The sequence below is a fragment of the Cervus elaphus genome, chromosome 5, assembly GCF_910594005.1.
Source record: "Cervus elaphus chromosome 5, mCerEla1.1, whole genome shotgun sequence".
In the NCBI taxonomy this organism is placed as follows: domain Eukaryota; kingdom Metazoa; phylum Chordata; class Mammalia; order Artiodactyla; family Cervidae; genus Cervus; species Cervus elaphus.
Genome location: NC_057819.1, coordinates 111,374,032 through 111,390,614, shown reverse-complemented (window position 1 = coordinate 111,390,614; position 16,583 = coordinate 111,374,032). Strand labels below are relative to the sequence as shown.

At 52.5% G+C, this 16,583-nt stretch overlaps 1 pseudogene; it reads right to left on the bottom strand.

Annotated features, from left to right (window-relative positions):
• Positions 1–559: 559 nt before the first annotated feature.
• LOC122693232 lies at positions 560–997 on the bottom strand (annotated as a pseudogene).
• Positions 998–16,583: the final 15,586 nt, after the last annotated feature.

Sequence of the window (16,583 nt, the reverse complement as noted above, 5' to 3'; positions counted from 1 at the left end):
GCTGCATTGGGTCTTGGTTTCAGCTCCAGTTGAGGTACGTGGCCTCAGTAGCCCTGCAGCATGTGGGATCTCGGTTTCTTTGTAGGGAATCAAGCCTGTGTCCCTTGCACCAAAAGGCAGATTCTTAACCACTGGACTACCAGGGAAGTCCCAACTTGTTTTCTTTTTAAATGAGGCAATTTATTAACCCAGCATTTGTTCTGGAAATGTTTCTTAAATTTTATTTATTTATTTATTTTTGGCTGTGCTGGGTCTTCGCTGCTTCTCGGGCTTTGCTCTAGTTGCAGTGAGTTGGGGGTACTTTCTAGTTACGATGTGCAGGCTTCTCACTTTCTCACTGCAGTGGCTTCTCTTGTGAAGCAAGGGCTCTATGGCCCACTGGGCTTCAGCAGTTGTGGCTCCCAGGCTCTACAGGACGGGATCAATAGTTACGGCCCATGGGCTTGGTTGCTCTGAGGCATGTGGGATCTTCCCTGATCAGGGATGGAACCCCTGTCTCCTGCATTGGCAGGTGGATTCTCTACCACCGAGCCACCAGGGAAGCCCCCAAGCATTTGTTCTAATGCTTCTCATTGGCAGCTGCCCTGTCTGGCATTCTATCCATATCTCTCTATCTCTGAGGTGCCAGCTTGTGACCCCCATTTGCTCCTTGTCCACCATTTTCAGCCCTTCCAGGGCTTGGAGGAATTGGCAGGCCACACTCTTGGAGCCCCAGTGAAGTTGCTAGATGTAATATGGCTTCTCTGATGTCCCCATAGGTCTTGGTCATGGAACCTATCTAGTACATCTCCAGAGATAGAGGTGCAGCACTGTGGAAGCCATTCCACAGCTCTCACTGGAGTTAGTAAGGTCTTTATGCTTGGCTATCTTGATGGTGTCTGCCCATCCAGGGACTTTCAGCTTCCCGGAAAAAGGCTGCCAAAGCCCTGATGGACTCCTGCCGGTTCAACTATTTTACAGCAACTCCAGGCACTGTGGTTTCCTTACTGCCAGTCATGGGGAAGGGCTCTCCAATGTTCCCCTTCTCCTTCCTTTTTGAGGTTGTTTTGTCTATTCTAAGTCCCTTGTGTTTCCCTAAGAATTTTAGAATCAGCTTTTCAGTTTCTAAAACAGTCCTGCTGGGAATTTGACTGGGGTTGTACTGAATTTATAGACCAACTGGGGGAGAATTGATATTTTAACAATATCAAGTCTTCTGATCCATGAGCATGGTATATCTCCACCTTTATTGAGTCTCTTTTGATTTTTCTAAGCAGTGTTTTGTAGTTTTCAGTGTACAGGTCTTACGTATCCTTTGTCAAACTTATCTCTAAGTAGTTCATATTTTTTGATGCTACTGTACATATTTTTAAATTTAAAAATTTTTATTATTATTATTTTTTGGTGGGATCACATGGCATTCAGGATGTTAGTTCCCCCACCAGGGACTGAACCCACACCCCCTGCAGTGAAAGCATGAAGTCTTAACTACTGAACCGCCAGGGAAGTCCTGGTATTTTTTTTTTTAATCGCAATTTCCACATGTTCATTGCTAGAATATAGCATTGCTAGACTATTGATTTTGTAGATTGGTCTTACATCTCATGTGCATGAGTGCTAAGTCGCTTGAGTTGTGTCCAATTCTCTGTGACCTTATGAACTGTAGCCCCCAAAGCTCCTCTGTCCATGGGGATTCTCCAGGCAAGAATACTGGAGTGGGTTGCCATGCCCTCCTCCAGGGGCTCTTCCTGGCCCAGGGATAGAACCCAAGTCTCTTATGTCCCCTGCATTGGCAGGTGGGTTCTATACCACTAGTGCCACCTGGGAAGCCCCATCTCACAGTCTTGCTAAACTCATCTATTAGTTCTAGTATCTATTTTTTTAGGTTCCATCAGATTTTGTACATGGACATTCACACTGTCTTCACATAAAGACAGTTTTAAGTCTTCCTTTCAATTCTAGATGCTTTTTCCCCCTTGCCTTAGCACACTGGCTAGAACCTCCGGAACACTGAATTGTGATGATGGGAGTAATATCTTTGCTTTGTTCTTGATGTCAGCAGGAAATCTGAGGTCCTGTTAGGAAAATTCACACTTTGAGTAGCTCCCTCTGTGGGGTGGATTCCTCTTCTCTGTTGAGTCTTCTGATTAGTACAATGCAATGTGCTTTAAAACTCCAGTATATTTTTTCTCTGTCATTTTCAAACAGATTTTTAAAGATGGTGTGGTAAACATACGTAGCCTTCCTGAATCAGAAATCCAGGGCTTTATCAGGCAAATGTAAACACAAAAGACTGAAGGCAGAGAGTTAGATGATCTTATAAAACAGAGACTATGGGCTGAAAAAGGAAGAAAACGAAGACAGAAGGGAGCTGATGGATGGGGAAAACATCTCTGGGTCAGTTGTCAGGGGGCTGAAGAACAGTTGTCCAAAGAATAAGTGAACAAAGGGAGCGGAAATGAGGTCAGAGAGGAAAATGTGAGCACATACAGGTTGGTGAAAATGTCTAAGCTGTGAACAAGGGTGTAGGCAAAGGAGAAAGTGATTAGACATGTGAAGGTTGTAGAATGCAGAGGCTGGGACTTTAGAGTTACCCAGGGTGCACTAGGAGGTGGGATGCCAAAAGACTTCAATAAACTGAAAAAGGCAAGGTCAGTAAACAACACCAGTGAAGAGGGTAGAGGGTGGCACAGGGCTTTTACAGAAAGTGACAGAGTGATGGAAGCAGCAATGGGGAGCTAGAAGGACCTGACTTCACCTTCCAACCCTGGCCCTACTTCCTGGCCCTGAGGTTGGGGATGAGATTGAGTGGGTGGCTGCCCCAAGAAGGGGTGACAGGACCAGCAATACCCTGGGAGGTGCAAGACTTTTTCCCCACTTCTTGGGTCCCAGCTGCCCTGCCTTTGTTTAGACCTGAAGATTGGAGTCCAGCCCTGACTCAGAGCCCAGGGACAGCAGAGCTGAGCTCAGCTGGCTGGCAGCTAAAAGCAGAGAGGAACAGGGTCTTTTGTTTCCCTCAGGGGCTCACTTCACTTTTCTGAGCCTCAGTTTTGTCAACTCTAAAATGGAAAGGTTTTAGGGAACTCCTTGGCAGTCCAGCGGTTAGGACTCCACCCTTCCATTGCAGCGGGCAGGGTTCAATCCCTGGGTGGGGAATTAAGATCCCACGAGCCATGTGCTATAGCCAAAAAAAATTTTTTTTAATTGTTTTTAATAAATAAAATAGGATTTTATACACACAGAGGATTAAACAAAATAAAATAGTGTCCTAAGTGCCTAAGAATGGCCCCAACTATGATTATGTTATATTCCTCAGGTTAGACTCTAATTTCCCCTTTTCCCTACAAAGAGCGCCCTGATTTTGACCAGAAGTCCATCCACACCTGACTCAGGCTGAATCCACCTCACCTCTTGACAGTAAAAAGCTGGGGCCCGTTTCTCAGGGCTGCTTTCGAGCCTTGAGGGTCATCCCTGAACCACCAGCTGTCACAGCCTCTAAGATACTAGCATCAGATTTTGGGCTGGACTCAGATGGAGTCCACCACAGGACCAGGAGCAGGGGCTGCACGTCCTGTGAGGAGAGGGACCAGGAAGCAAAGTGCCCATCCAAGCCACAGGGGCAGTCTAGGCCGGCGTGTCCGGGGAGGAAGGAGCTTTGCTGGTCTCACAGCCGGTGGGGGAGGGCTGCTCACCTAGGGGACTGGCAGTGACAGAGTACATGGCTGGTTACTCCGTGTGAAGCGTCTCCGCTCTGGGATCCTCCTGTTTTCTAGATCCACAAGCAGAGAAGTCCAGAGAGAACTGCCCAAGAACTTAGTGGGAGCAATTATGGAGTCTGGTCTCTGTGTCCATGGCTCACTCCCCTCTCAGTCCTTGCCTTCGTATCCACCTTGAGATAGCAGATGCTGGCTTCTTTTCCTCTTACCTCCCAATGTCTAGAAGAGGGTCCTGCTTCTCGTAGATGCTCAGAAAACATTTCTTGGTCATTGAAGGACTGTTGGGCACTGTACCAAGTGTCTTATATCTGCATGCCCTCTCTCTAATCTCCCCTCATTTTACAGATGAGGAAACTGGGCAACAAAGACGCTAAGTGCTTAGAAAGGTGAGTAGGTGTGAGAAGAGATCTGGGTTTAAATCCTGTCTCTGCCACTAATTAGCTTTGTGTCCTTGGGCAAGTCACTTCACTTCTCTGAGCCTTGGTTTTCTCATCTGAAAGTAGCTCATCCCATGGGATTGGTGTGGGGCCCTAGAGTCCTGGCCCAGGGTGGAGATAGTGAGAGAGGGCTGAAGATTAGGGCTTGAGTCATTTCTCTGGGAGGGAGCCTTGCTTCTTTCCTGGGAGGTGGTGAAAGGTAAAGGAGACGGGTTTGGTGAATGGACAGACCTGAATTCTTATCCTATGCACACGTTGTGGGACCTTAAGGAAGGAACTTATACTTCTTTCTACTTTTCTATTGAAATTTAAATTCAGTTTCCACATCAGTAACAAGGGGGAAAGCCTCTTGGGTTTATTGTGAGGATTAAATGAGGCCATCTTGCGAATGCCCATAGTAGGTGATTAATAAACATAGTGACCAGGTGTCCCCTCTACCAACCTTCCAGAAGAATCTTTCCAATGCAGTCTCTGTCCTGACCTTGTCTCCTTTAAACTGAAAAGTCTCTAACAGCTCTATAAAGAGTTCATTTCTCGTTTTGGTCTCCCCTTCCCCAATCTTGTTTGCTCCCCCAACCAGCCAACGGGAAGAGGACATGGTCTAGGTGGCTGGCAGTTTGAAGAGAATGCTCGCTCACTCACTCCCAGCTCCCCAGCGCCCCCTTGGGTGACTTCTCCCTGACAACTGCTATGGGTTCTTTCTGAATCATGGCACTTAAAGGCCTCATGGGCATATGCAGGGTGCACCCCAAGCTTCTTATCTGGGCATTCACCATTAACAGCTCCTTCCCCAATGTTAGGAGAAGGCAATGGCACCCGACTCCAGTACTCTTGCCTGGAAGATCCCATAGACAGAGGAGCCTGGTGGGCTGCAGTCCATGGGGTTGCAAAGAGTCAGACATGACTGAGCAACTTCACTTTCACATTTCACTTTCCTGCATTGGAGAAGGAAATGGCAACCCATTCCAGTGTTCTCGCCTGGAGAATCCCAGGGACGGCGGAGCCTGGTGGGCTGCCGTCTATGGGGTCACACAGAGTCGGACACAACTGAAGCGACTTGGCAGCAGCAGCAGCTCCAATGTTAACCTACCCCCATCCAGTCTCTCTTGCTGCCATTCCTGCTCAGCCTTCTATACCCCCCATCTCCTACCTCAAGCATGCCCCTCGGCTGAGAACACGCTCCTCCATCTTTTCCACCCAGTCAAGTCCTGCTCTCCTTTCAAGGCCCACCTCAAATATCAATGATCTCTCTAATAAAGCTTCTCAGACCCATTTCCCTGTAGGAAATTGCTCAGCCTCCGGGCTGGCCATACACACTGTTTACAGGGGCAGCGGGATGGTGTCCACGGGTGACAGCTTTCAGCTCCTGCTTCTCTGGGAGGAGGGCAGATATGACTGGCCCCCTGTCCATTCCCCTTCGCCCCTACCCCTGTCCAGGCAGCTGAACACTTGCCCAGAGCCCTGCATGGCCTCCTGGGCTTGTCCCCACCCCCATGTGGGCTCCGAGCCCCAGAGGTAGCAGGTGTACCTTTCATCCGGCAGGCAGGCTCCGACTCCACCCCACTTGGCTGGGTGCGAAGCTGTGTAGTACAGATGGGGATGTTGAAAATATCCGTGACATATTCCAAACTGGCCTACTTTCCTATCACGAGAGTCTGAGACTGAGACGGGCGAGGATGAGTGAGATGGGAGCTTGGGACCTGTTCCCACCTCCTTCTTCCTCTCTCGGCTCAGTTGTTAGACAGGAGAGGGGTTTGCAACCTCTTCCAGCCATCTCAGCCCGGTTCTGGGGCCGTGTAGTTGGGGTGTTGGTGGGGAGCCGCTATTGGAGGAGTGAGGCTGCAGTGGGCCTGGGGAGGTGGGTGGAGGAACCAAGGCCTGGGTCCTATCTTGGGAAGCTTCCAGCCTTGGAGGCAGGACAGTGGAGGCCATCTCATTGGACTTGGGGTCTGAAGGCTTGGCTTCTAGTCCTGGTTCACCTGTGAAGACTCAGGCAAGCTTCTTAACCCCTCTGGGCTTCGCTTTTCTCATCAGCAAAATGAGCTACTCAAACCTTGCTTTCCCTCCTTGAACCCTTGAGTATGGGGTTGCTTTGAAGACTGTTAAGGGCCCTGCCTTAATTAATCCACTTCTCCGCCTTTCCACCTTGGCTAGGCTGTGCCCCAACATAGTGGTTTAAGGGGTCACCAGTTCCAGCCTTCTACCTCCCAGCAGGCCTGGCAAGGTCTCCACCCTTAATCCTGGCTTAATGATCCCTGAGTAGGGAGTTACCCACTGTCCCTGCCTAGAGCCAGGACTGTGCCTTGGACAGGAAGTTCACAATGGGAGCTAACTTCAGTCTCCCTTGCTGACATGGAACACTTTGGGTGTCCTCTGGCTTGTCTCCTTCATATATGAGGTGATCATTATTTTAGTTTTTCTCTTTTGGGGCTAGAAAGTGAAAGTGAAAGTAAAGCTGCTCAGTCGTGTCCAACTCTTTGCGACCCAATGGACTGTAGCCTGCCAGGCTCCTCCATCCATGGTATTTTCCAGGCAAGAATACTGGAGTGGGTTGCCATTTTCTTACATCCCCTCTTTCCCTGTTTCTCAAGATGGGCAGGATCCTTGGGGCAATTTTCTGAGTCTGGGAAACTGAATGTCTTCCTGCTTACAGATCCCTTGCCCAGGATCTGGGATTTGAATTCTCCCAGGAGCGGGGTAGGGAGGTTGTTTGCGTCTCTGCCTCAGTTTTTCCAAGTCGCACGCCACAAGAGAAATAAGTGGCCAAATTGGGAAAAACTGGTTGCTATGGTGCCATTAGTCAGAGCAAAACCAGAAGTAATGGTTCATATTTAAAACAGTTATTATGCACGTACCCTTTATCCAGCTATTCTGCTTCTAGGAATTTATTGTACATATAAACTCACATTTTGTAAAATAAAGTAACTGGCAGGGTATCTCTTGCACCACATCTGTCAACAGGGCACCTTCATATGTGCTTGCGCGGAACAGTCTCTAGTTTATGTTGTTGAGTGTGTATTGTCTGCTGCCATTTGGATAAAACAACACAAAAGAAATGCTTGTGAACATATAGGCAAGCCCTGAAAGACCAAAGAAGCTGGGAATGATGTTTGTTTCTGGGTGTGGAGCTGGGTGACTGGGAACAGAGGCAGTGACAGGGAAGTTGACTTTTCTTTTTGCACCTTTTGAATTTTGCATCACATACAAATAGAATTTCCTATTAAACAACAAATCAAGGACTTCCATGGTGGTATACTGGATAAGAATATGTCTGCCAATGCAGGGGACACAGGTTCCATCCCTGGTCTGGGAAGATTCCATGTGCTGTGGGGCAACTAAGCCTGTGCCTCGCGACTACTGAGCCCGTGTGCCTAGAGCCTGTGCTCTCAAATAAGAGAAGCCACCGCAGTGAGAAGCCCGTGCACAGCAATGAAGACCCAGGGCAACCAAAACCCATACAAAACAAAACAAAAAAGAAAACCAGTCAGATTAAGTTTTCCAGCCCTTAAAGTCTTGTATGTATTAATATTTGGCCCCAGTCATACACCAGTGGTTTTTACTGAGAAAGTCTGACCTCTAATAAGGAGAGTGAAGCCAGGGATGGATGGCGCAGGGAGTGGTATACGGGCCTGGATCCTATCTTGGGAAGATGCCCGAAGCTCCCCCAGCATGGAAGCGGGGCATATGGAGGCCCAGCCACAGGAGGACCCCAGAGATTCAGGACAGCAGGTTGCCCTGAATCCGTAAGCACAGATGCCCTGGAGGGTGGAGAAGACAGAGGGGACCAAGAGGACGAAAGATCTGCCCCCAGAGAAGCAAACCAGATGGTCACAAATAAAGCTAAGTGAGTGTTAAGAAAACCCAGGGGAGAGGGACTGTCAGCTAGAATGTGTTTGTATCCATGTGCCTGTGTCTGAGGAGGGCAGGGCTGGAATTGGGAAGGCTTTATTGAGGACATGGAATTTGAGCTGGGCCTGGAAGTGGGTGTCAGGTGTCCACAGGTGCAGAGGAAGGAAAGGACAGCCCCAATGTGGGGAACAGTATGGACAAGGACATGGAGTGTGAAGGGAACACACAGGACGTGTGTGTATGTGAGTGTTATTGCTGGAGGTAGCCAGAGATGAGGCTGCAAAGAATGGGGCTAGCTAGAGCAAAACATTTCCAGCTGTGAACTCAGGTTGTTTTTTATAAAACACCGCAAAAATGATCATGCACTAGGATATGTGGCAATGTCAAATCATGATAAAGTTTCCTCAAAGATGATTCTTCATTTCTGTACTCATCTTGTGGACCACACTTTGAGAAGCCCTGCCCTAGGGGTTCTAGGATGGGCTGCAGAAGTCAGGGAGGCCCACAGATTTCTTGCAGCTGGTCGTGTATATTTATTTGTTTAGGGAAGGGGACAAAGCTTTTGTCAGGACCTCAAAAGGTTCAAATCTCCAAAGGACACAACCCTCTGCTCTAGGGAGTGGTCACTGAAGGTCTTTGAGCAGAACGATCTAGTGAGGCTTTAGAGCTGAGGGGAGCAGAAAATGTGCCTGATTCAGCCTGAGACCCCTCCTTTCCCTGCCCATACCCAGAGAGGCTAGCCCAGGGCCAAGCTCAAGGGAAAAGGATTTGGGGGGGAGTGAGAGATGCCAGAGAACAAGGGGCCCATTTAGGGGGTAATTAAAATAATCTGTGGGAAAGAAAACTGGAGGACTTTTTCAAGCTATGTTTGGAGCAAGATGATCAGGGAGGGGTGGGCCAGCCTCGAGGGCAGATGGCTCGACGTTAGCTGAAGATGGGAAGCTGAGCTCCTCAACACTTGATCAGGCGTCTGCTGCCTGCCTGGGAAGCAGGAACCTGAAAGGGAGGCTCCCTTGGGATGGGAGCCAAGCAGAGCAGGAGGCTGTCAAGATGCAGTCTGGGTCCAAAAGAACTGCATCCCGGGGTCCTGTGAGCGTCTTCCAAGTGTTCAGAGTGGATGCCTGGTGCCCCAAACCCTGGGGAGTGGCTGTAACTCACGTGGGCACAAACTTCTGTTTCCAAAAAAAGTAGACTCTGAAATCTGCAGATGGGTCTACTTAATGAACTCCCTGGAAAATGCCTACTACATTTTTTTTTTTGGAGGTGAAATTCACATAACATGAAATTCACCATTATAAAATGAACAACTCAGTGGCATTTAGTGCATTCACCATGTTGAGCAACCACCACCACTGTCTAGTTCCAAAACATTTTCCCAAAAGGAAACCCCATATTCATTAGGCAATTGCACCCCATTTCTTCCTTCCCCAGACAAATCTCCATGGATTTACCTATTCTGAATATTTCCTATAAATGGAATCATACAATACCTGACTTTTTGCATCTGGCTTCTTTCACTTAGCACAATGTTGAGGTTTATCATGTTAATCGTGTATTAATACTTTATTCCTTTTTATGAAAGAATAATATTCCATTGTATGGATATATCACAAATTGTTTATTAATCCATTGAAGGACATTCGGGCTGTTGGGTCATATAGTAATTATATGTTTATCTTTTTCAGGATTGCCAAACAGTTTCCTATAGCTACTGAACCATTTTATACTCCCACCAGCAATAGAGGAGTTTCATTATCAGATAGGTAATTCTGTGACCCTGGAAGGTGGAGAGGGTTTCCAGGTGCTACCATGGGTAAAGTAAGTGAGGATGATCCAGTGCCCACCATAGGCTTATAAGACTGGTTGGCAAGTCTGGGAAGGATGCTGGATAGAGTTGGAAGGCTGTCTTTCCTTTCTTTCCCAAAGCAAGTAGATCAGGTGGTGAAGTCTAGAGCCTAAAAGCCAGCTGGGTACAGTCCTCCAGGAGTTGGGCTTGTGGTCCACCTGGGCCCCAGTGGCTCACAATATGGAGAGATGCAGAGTGCCTTCTTTCTTCCTGCTCTAGTCTCGTCTTCTCATCTTTCTTCTCTCTTTGCTTCCTGTGTCTAGGCAACTGAGTAGGAAGGAAGGAGGTGGGATGCTACATGCACGTTTGTGGACTCCATCCACAAGCCCTTCTCTCTACTTAGGCCCCAGGAGGTCATCCCAAAGTGAGGTGGGGTGCTGGGACCCCTCTCCCTCACCTTTATTCCCTCCTCCTCCCACAAGAGGGGACCCACTGGCTTCTGCAGCACCAGCATGGCACATGCAGCTGGGCCATGAGATCCAGCTCTGGCCATCTCCAGCCCTCAAAGGTCAAGGTCGGGGGAGGAAGGAGTCACCAGGGGCATTTACGGTGGCCGGGATTGGCTTTGGTGCTGGTTTAAGGAAAGGAGGAGGAGGTACATTCACCTGTGTTACAGAGTTCTCCTGGACACTCCTGTGTCCACAGGAGTCCACACTCCTGGACCACAGGCCCTGTGGTGGCTTGCCAGTTGAGCTCCACTAGCAGGCAAAGCCTGAAACTGGGCAAGCAAGAAAGTGGTCTCGACCCCACTGGTTCTCAAAGCGTGGTTCCCCTGCATCAGCAGTAGCCAGTCTTGAGAGCTTTGTCAAAATGCAAATTCTCAGGCCCCTCCTCAGACTTACTGAATCAGGAACTTTGGGGGGTGGGACCTCCCCCGATTTTCACAAGTCCTCCAGGTGATTCTAATTCTTGCTTTGGTTTAAGAACTGCTGCCCTGCCCTGAGGGAGAGTCCTAGTAACAGAGAGGGACTCAGTGCTCCCAGTCTGATGGGAGAGACAGGACCCTCGCTGGCCATCTGACAGGGAAGACAGAATCTTGTGCTCAGAAAATTCTCAATCAGAGGGGGACATCTAGGTTTCTCAGTGCAAGTCCCTCTAGTGGGGTCCCTCCCTGCTGGAAGCACCATCATGAGTTTCTTTGGAGGGAGCTGGCTACAGTTAGGACCCCAGAGAAACCCCCTCTCTTCCACTTTTTCTCTCCTTTCCTCAGAAAGTGGGTTTGATGTGCTAATGAGGACATCAATTATTGAGCTTCATTAGCATTCATTACAATAACAAGCAAGGGAGAGGGGACCGCATGGAACAGAGGAGGGTCTTTTAAAACTTACAGCCATTTACTCCTCTTCTTGGGGTGGGAGGGGGGATGGGAGAGTGAGACACTGGAGGAGAGGCTTGAGGTTCCTGGAGACTGGGCTGTGGTTAGAAGGAAGCAACCTCCATCTCCTCGGCTCCCCAAACCAAACCAGCCCCAGAGGCCAGCTCGCTGCCCTGGTCACTCTTTCCTGGGAAGAGGGCTCTTCACAGCCCCCTCACTGCCTTTGGGCCACCCTGGTTGAGTCTGGATGGTCCAAATGGGGCTTATGATGTGCCCTAGACAGACAGTCACCTTCCTGGCAGGGTGCTTTCTCAGGGATCTGGGTTGGGGCCCTCCAAGGTGGCTGAGCGAGCAGTTTGGGGTGTCCCACTATCATTTTCACATCACCTTTTCCCTCGTGGCTTTCCCTAGAGGCCTCTGTGCCCCTCGGCCCATAACCAGGCCCCTTCTCCCTCTTCCTGCCCAGATGTTTGTCCAGGTGCAACCCTGGCTCTGAACCCCCTTGGGGAAGGAGGAGTGACGCTGAGAATTCTCACTTCTAGGGTGCTCCCTCATGACTTTGCTCCCTTGGTCTCCCGGGAAGAGGTGAGCAGGCTGGGTGGAGTGAGAAGGGCCAAGTGGGTGGTTACGATCTGCTGCTGATCTGCTGATCTGCTGTTCCAACATCTCAGACAAGCCAGCAGCCCCCTCCCAACCAAGATGCAGCCAGTAATGCAGGGGAGGAAGGCCAGAGAGAAGTTACCTGTTGAGGAATGAGGGTGGGGGTGGGGTGGCACCTGAGGCATCTCAGGTGGAGGCAGCTGGCACATTTCTTGTGCCTGGGCACCACGCCAGCTTCCAGGAGCAATTCTGGCCTCTCAGCTGGAGAAATAATACCTGTGTTTCTCTCGCTCTGATCAGAGGTGATGGCTTCCTCCATACTTCTCCCTAGGAGAAGGAGCTTTGGCTTTTGAGATTGGATAAGAAGGGGAGCAGGCACCTAGCTTCCCTGGGGGGTGGGGGCAGAGGATTTGTTGCTGCTATTGTTCGGTTGTTAAGTCCTGTCTGACTCTGTGACCCCTTGGACTGCAGCACACCAGGCTTCCCTGTCCTTCACCATCTCCCAGGAGTTCGCTCAAATGCCTGTCCAGTGAGTCGGTGATACTAGAGGACGGGGCAGGGTCAATGAGGGTGGCTGGTGTCAGGCCATCTGCCCTCAGGCTCAACTCAGGCCTCAAGGATCTTTGTTTCCATTCACAAGCTGTATTCCTTCTCACCTCTCCACAGGACCCATGGAGTCCTGGATTAAGTGGAGGAAATCCTGGATTGAGGGGAGGGGGGGTTCAAATGAGCTCACAGCTATGAAGATGATCAGTAATGTTTAGGATCTGTCTCTAACAAGTGAGCCACACAAAAAACGCTACCTGAATCTGATTTAAGCCCCTCACTATGGAGTGGCCTTCGTGATGTGGGAGGTCACCCTAGGGTAGTGACTGATGGATGCACTGTCCTGCTGACACGTTTGAAAGTATTCCCAATCTCTGGGGGCTAGTTCCCAGAGTCCCCCTCCCCAAGCCCCCAAGCCCGTGGCTTATTAGAATCTAGTGTAAAGGCCAGAAAAACCTCCACGTGACAGGACAAGCATCTTTCCAGTCTTCATCCAGGGGATTATGCCCAGTTCCTCAACTCTGACATAAATAACTAGTCTTAAGCTTCAGTCACGTTCCTGCGCTCAGTTCTCTTCCTTTCCTTTAAGGTCATGAGAGTGTGTCAGATGTTAGGCCTTACCTTCAGGCAGCCCACCGGGTTAGGAGATGGTGGTGGTGATATAAAAGGAGGCTGGGAGCTTTGGAGTCAGGCATGTCTGGATTTGAATTTCACCTTTGCTACTCTTAGATTAGGCAAGTGGTTATGCCTTTCTCTATGGGCTTCCCTTGTGGCTCAGCTGGTAAAGAATCCACTTGCAATGCAGGAGACCTGGGTTTGATCCCTGGGTTGGGAAGATCCCCTGGAGAAGGGAAAGGCTACCCACTCCAGTATCCTGGCCTGGAGAATTCCATGAAATGTATAGTCCATGGGGTTGCAAAGAGTCGAACATGACTAAGCGACTTTCACTTATGCCTCTCTGAGCCTCAACTCTTTTCTCTCTGAAATGGGGCTGAAAACAGCCATTTTTGTAGGGTTGTTGAGATGCTTAAATTAGAGAATATGAATAAAGCATATTAGGTGTGTGTGGGGGGCTTCCCCAGTGGCTCAGCAGGTAAAGAATGCCCCTGCAATGCAGGAGCCACAGAAGATGCAGGTTTGATCCTTGGGTCAGGAAGATGTCCTGGATTAGAGTATGGCAACCCACTCTAGTATTCTTGCCTGGAGTATCCCATGGACATAGGAACCTGACAGGCTACAGTCCATGGAGTTGCAAAGAGTCGGACACGACTGAATTGACTGAGCATGCACGCATATTAGGTGGGCACAATATGGAGAAGAGAGGAGACCTTGTCTCGTGGAGGGGGTAACCTGAGGGGGAAGGGAGGGGCAGCACCCTGTGTGGTTGAGTTGGGGGCCTGGATGGAGGAGGAGCAGCAGCAGCATCAGTCCCTAGCCTCTGGGCTCTGAGAGGCTTGGGAGGTGGCGTCCACGCAGCTGAAGGGAAGCCATCCCTCCCCTTGCCGACCCTGCCTCTACACAGGGCTTGCTGCTTCCCATACCCATCCTGGGCAGGCAGCCAAGCCGGGAGCTGGATGAGGGCCCACAGCACGCTCAAAGGCCAAAAGATGGGCACCGTCCAGTTGGCAGAGGGAGAGGCAGCTGGCCCAGGAGGGGAGAAGTCAGGGAGCCGACTGCTGGGGTCGTGTGCCCAGACGGTGTGTCCAGGACGCGCTTGGCTGCCCTCCTGAGCTGTCTGACTGGAGTCCCTCCTCTTCCTACCCTGGCTGGGCCACCTAAGTTACTGTAGCTGGAGAGAAATTTCTAAGGGCATCAGGCAGTGTGCTTGGCTCAGGGCAGGCCTGGGGGCGGGAAGGAAAGTGGAAGAGAGAGTCTTGGATTAAGGCTGCAACTGGGTAGACCAGGAAGTGGGGAAACCGGTTTGCCATTTGGGCCACTTGGGGGTGGGGTCTCCTTTCCTGCCTCTCTGCCCGCCTGCCACTCTGCCTGGTGGCCTGCAGCAAAGAGAGGTACTGTGTCCCTTCCTTGCTCATCTAAGCTGGCTTTGGGAATGCCAGGAGAAAGCAAAAGGGACAGGGGTCTTGGCCCACTTTCCCCTCCCCAAGAGAAGTTTGGGAGAGAGGGGACAGGACAGAGAACCGGAAGGAGAGAGGGAGCAAACAACCAGGACAGGAGGAGGGGACAGAGTCACCTGGAGAAGTCTGTGGAGCCAACAGGTAGGCTAAGGTGGGACAGGGAGGGGGTGGGAGTAAGGCAGGGGTGAGGTAGAGCTGAAGCTTTGCAGGCTTCTTGGAGGTGACCACGGTGTCGTCAAGTGAGGTGTGAGAAGGGGCAGGAGCTGGAGCGCCCTCTTTTGGGGTCCTACTTGACCGATGGGCAGAGACTCCCCTCACTCACAGCGCCGGCCCCTGCAGTTTCAGCAGACGCCTGCAGGAGGGGCCGCAACCGGAGCGGGTGGGGGGCGGGGGGCGGGGAGGAGACAGCCCAGCAGGGGGCGCCGGGGGACTGGGTCCCCTTGGCCCAGCCAGGTCTAAGGAGCGGGCGAGGGGAGCGTCCCGGCAGAGGAGGGTCCAGACTCTCTCTGCATAGGGAGCTGTGGCTTTCGGAGGTCACCTTGGCTGAAGAGTAACCCCTGGTCCCTCCCTGCCCGTACCTCCCCCAATGTTTCTTCATCCCGCGGCGCGCCAGGGCTTGGAGAACAAGTTCCCACACCCTCGAGATGCAGCCCCCTCCTTCGGATTTAGGCAATTGTCTCTATCATGGCTTGAGCATTGCTCAAGGTCTGAGAAGCAGGTGCAGCGGGGCGGCAGGCCTGAGCGCGCCCGGCATCCGCCGCCCGGCCGCGAGCCGCAGGATCCAGCCGTGCAACTGGAGGGCGGGAGGCGCCGGCCCCCTCCCCTCCCAGCTCCCCGCCACCCCAGAGGCCCTTTGTACGTTCCAGCCACACGCGCGTGCCCGCGCCGCGCGCGCTCCCGCCCGCAGTGACACACCCGCACCGGCCCCCGCGCGCGCGCACACACACACACATACACACTCGCTCTCGCACACTCGGTGACACGCCCGCGCGCGCGCGCGTACCCACACGCCAGGCCGCCGGCGCCCTCCCAGCTGGTCCACCCCGGCGGGGCCCGCGCCCCCGGCCCGCCCGCCTGGCACCGCGCCCCGGGGCTGGGGCCCAGCGAGGAGCCCGCGAGGCGGCGAGAGGGCAAGCGCCAGGCAGGCCGGCCCGGGGCCCCCGCCCCCCGCGCCCCCGCCCGATGGGGAACGCTCCGTCCCAAGGCATGTCCCTGTCTCTCTCCTTCCTAATGTGCCTCCATGCTTAAGTGGAAGGTATTTCTGTTTTCTTTGTGTGTTTTCCCCTCGGCCGGGGGCGGGGGCGGCGACCGGACCGGGGAGGCGGCGGCCGGCGGGGCAAGGGGTGCTCGGGTCGCAGGTGTGTGGGGGGCAGGGGACCGCGGCGCGCCGGGCTCGGGAGAAGGACCGGGCGAGAAGAGTGCTGGGTTCAGAGAAGGGGTCCGGCATTGGCGAGGCTGGAGACCGGGTGGGGAGGGCTTCGTGAGGCCCGGGGAAGGGAGCCCCGGAGAGGTGGGCTTCAATTTTAAAGAGGTTTGTGCGGGGCAGGGAAGGAAGGAGAGAAGAGAAAGGGGGGTGGATGGTGAAGGGAGTGGGGGAGGGAGTGGTCCATCCGAGGTGGATGAAGAGGAGGATGCAGAGAGGCGAAGGGGATGGAGAGGTGGTGGGAGCATCAAGGGCCTCTCTTACCCCCCAGGTCCCAGAATGGGGTGCACGCCCTTGGATGGTGGTGGTAGGCGCTTTGCGCCAGCCCCCCAGGGAAGGAAGGGGATGAATGTATTCTGGGATTGGCTGTGTTGCCAGGATACCAGCCTGTGTTCCCGCCCCCTTCCCCTTTCCTTCCCACCCCCCACCCCCCCCCCCCCCCCCCCCCCGCCTCCTGTCACCTCGAGGCCCTAGCCCTGGAGACCTGGGAGCCTAGGTAGCAAGGTAGCAGTTGCAGAAACTGGGGACCCGCTCCCCTCTCGACTGGCGGGTTGGGAGGGGTCACAAGAGGGAAGGACTGGGGGAGGGGCCATGTGATCGTAAGCCCTCCGGGTGAAGAGGCCAGAGGGCGGGAGAGGGCGCCCCCAGCTGGGGAGAGCGTCTAGGGTGAGTGAGGAGGTAGGGACTGAGGGAAGCTGAGCGGCAGAGGGCGGGGCTGGGGAGGGGCCCCGCTAAGCCCCCCCTCCCCTCCCACGCACCCCCATGCTACGTCAGAAGCTCCTGGGCCAGCTCCGAGT